A 3587-nucleotide genomic window follows, 5' to 3' on the forward strand; every position below is an offset into this window, starting at 1 on the left:
ATCTCTACTCAGAGACCTGGTTTTGATTACCAGCATATGGGGCTGTCCTGAGGCACGAAACAAAACACCTCTTGTCTCCACATGGGAAGCTTGCCATTGCGAGATGTGTCAAACCCTCCGGGTAAGAGAAACCTGAGGGACCCTGAGGCACCGAGACAATCCAAGTTCTCCATGGAGACCAACCCACATTATGACCCATCCTAAGAAGAGCCCATTTCAACTCAGGCCCTGGGTAGCTCACACCAGAGCCAGCAGATTGAACCTACCTTGTCCCTAGGAGCCAATGGGAATTGGAGGTGGAGTTTCCAGTCATCCATCCTTAGAGCCTTGCTCTCGAATCTTTCCATATGGGGCATGTTTGAGCCATCCATCAGGACTTGCCTATGCCGCAGAGGAAAACTTGAGGTTGGAGCAGATCAAAACCCCCACAGTGGGAAAACCTGCATGGCCCCATGAGTCTCGGTTCTTCATTAACGAACCATCATGGACACAAACTAAAGCCTGAGCCAATGTCTGATTCTCGCCCTGACTTCAGATTTAGGAGCTCTTGATTCAGCCTCTGGAGAGTGGGGCCCCTGCCTGCCTTGCCCTCTGTCTGAAACCTAACCCCAGCTTGTGTTTTCAGACTTCCATCCTCACAATCCTGACCTACAAGCCCTCCAGATTGGGAATTCTGGAGTGAAAACACAGCACTCTGCCTGCCCACTAGAAGAAAAAAAGTGCCCTTCGAGGCTGCCCAGAAACACCAAATGAGGATCAATCTGCATGGTCCTCGACCACATCCCAATTTCATAATCTTCCCTGGGCACCAATGCTCTGACACAGCCTGAGCCCAGACCTCCTGACAGACTCTCAGACAGCTGGCCCAATATCCTGCACATCAGACCCCTGTGGCTTTAGGCCTTCATCTCTTCCCAACTTGGGTTTCCAGGCATCTGAACCTAGACCTTATCTCCAATCCCTGCACCAGGGAAACCTGATGCACAACACAGCACTCCTCCTTCCCCATGGCAAGAAACCCTGCTTTTGGGATGGTGTCAAACCTCAGAGTAGGAGAAACCTGCTTGGCCCATGAGGCCACACAAATGCTTGAGACTCAACTAGGGCACAAGTACGCATTAGGGCCCTCAGCATGAACTCCATTTACAAATAAGGCCTCTCAGGGGTTGGACCAATAGCACGCATATCGGGCTTGCCATGGCCCTAGGCCCATATCTTAATAAAATTTTGGGTTTTCCAGTAGCCCATATGCAGGGCTCTGCTCTGGAATTCCTCTGTTTTTTGGGACACCGGTGACAGGAAACAGGACTCCTCCCTTCCCACAGAATGACCCCAGACTCTTGGGAGCCAGGCCAAACTCCCGGAGTGGGAGAAACGTCCATGGCCCATGAGGCCACCCCGACATTCCATGGCCTTTCTTGACACAAAATACAGCGACAAAATTCTGAGCCACTGCCTCAATTGCCCTTATTTCATATCCCGAGGAGCTCCCCTCATGGTCTTCAAATCGGGCCTACCCTACCCTTGGACCCAAAACTAAGCCGAGTTTGTGTTTTCAGACTTCTGTCCTCACAGCCCTAGTCCACACAGCCTCCAGGCTGGGGCCTCTGGTAGCACACCACAGGACTGCGTCTCTCCTCTCTAAGGAAACTGTACCCATTCCATTGGCCACAACCACCCAGATTAGGAGAAACCTCCAAGACCCCCGAGGTAATCCCAATAGCGTAGAAGGCCCTGGACAAAAAGGCACATTCTGACACAACCTGAGCAACTACCTCTACTCAGAAACACAGACTCAAGTTCCCAGAGACAGAAATATGAACTGGAAATGCCCCTAGGCCCTAATCTGAAATATAGCTTTGGTTTCCAGGCATCTCTCCTCAGAGGCCTGGTTTCGATTACCAGCATATGAGGGTTTTGTGAGGCACAGAACAGAACAGCTCTCATCTCCACATGGGAAGCTTGCTATTGAGAGCTGTGTCCAACCCTCCGGGTAGGAGAATCCTGCAGGGCCCTTGAGCTACAGCCACATTCCAAGGTCTCCAAGGACACAAATCTACATTATGACCAATCATCATGAGAGTCCATTTCAACTCATCCCCCTGGGTAGTTCGACTCAGAGCCAGCTTATTGAAACTTCCTTGTGCCAAGGAGCCAATGGGAATGCAAGGTGGGTTTTCCAGGTATCCATCCTTACAGCACTACCCATGAATCTTTCCATATGGGGTATCGTTGAGCCATCCAAGAAGACTTGCCTTCCCCGCATAGGAAAACCTTGCCATTTGGAGTGGGTCACAACCCCCAGAGTGGGAAATCCTCCAGGGCCTTAAGTGGCAGCCCCTTCATTAATGGGCCATGATGGACATAAACTCAAGCCTGAGCCAACATCTGATACTCGCCCTTACTTCAGATGCAAGAGATCTCGATTCAGACTCTGCAGAGTGGGCCTGCCATGCTCTCAGCCAGAAACCTACCCCTAGCTTGTGTTTTCAGACATATGTCTCTACACTCCTACCACAGGGCCTTCAAATGGGTAAATCTGGAGGCACAACACAGTAATTTGCCTGCCCACAAGAAGAAAAACTTTGCCCTATGGGGCATCCCAGAAACCCTAGTGAGGATCCACTTTCCTGGCCCTCAAACACACCCCATTTCATAGGCTGCCCTGAGCACTAATGCTCTGTCTGACATAGCCTGAGTCTAGATCTCCTGTCAGACACCCAGACAGCTGGCCGCACACCCAGCACTTCAGACCCATCATGGCCTTTGTCCATCATCTTTCCCAACCAAGTTTTCAAGCATCTTAACCTAGACCTTATCTCAAATCCCTGCACGGGTTGGGGGGGGACCTGATGCACAACTTAGAACTCCCCCTTCCCCATAGCAGGAAACCTTTTCTTAGGATGGTGTCAAACCTTCAGTGTAGGAGAACACTGCATGTCCCACAAGGTAACACCCATGATTGAGGGCCGCCTTGGGCACAAACACACATTGGGACACTCAGCGGGAGCCCCGTTTTCAAATAAGGCCTCTTACTGGCTGGACCAAGAGCCCGCATATGGGGCTTGCCATGCCACATTGCCCCAAATTTAACCAAAGTTCAGGTTTTCCAATCCCCTGTACCCAGTGCTCTGCTGTGAAATCCCACTTTTTGAGGGACATCTGAGAGAGAAAAAAGGACTCCTCCCATCCCTCAGAATGAACCCAGACTCTTGGGAGCCTGGCAAATTACCCAGAGGGGAAGAATAATCCATTGCCTGTAAGGTTACATCCTCATTCTACAGCAATCCTTGACACAAAATCCAGAGACAAAACCTGATCTACCGCCACATATTTGCCCTTATTTCATATCCCAAGGAGCTCCCCTCATGGTCTCTAGACAGGGCCTGCCATACACTCTTCCCCACACCTAAGGCGAGTGTTTGTTTTCAGATTTCTGTCCCCAAAGCCCTGGCCCACATTCACTCCAGGATGGGGACTATGGAGACACACTGCATGACTGGGCCTGCTCTCCTGAAGGACAATCTACCCGTCACAGTTGCCAAACCTTCCAGATTAGGAGACACCAGCAAGGCCTCTGAGCCTAC

This window comes from Meles meles, unplaced genomic scaffold (assembly GCF_922984935.1).
Source record: "Meles meles unplaced genomic scaffold, mMelMel3.1 paternal haplotype, whole genome shotgun sequence".
Taxonomy (NCBI): Eukaryota; Metazoa; Chordata; class Mammalia; order Carnivora; family Mustelidae; genus Meles; species Meles meles.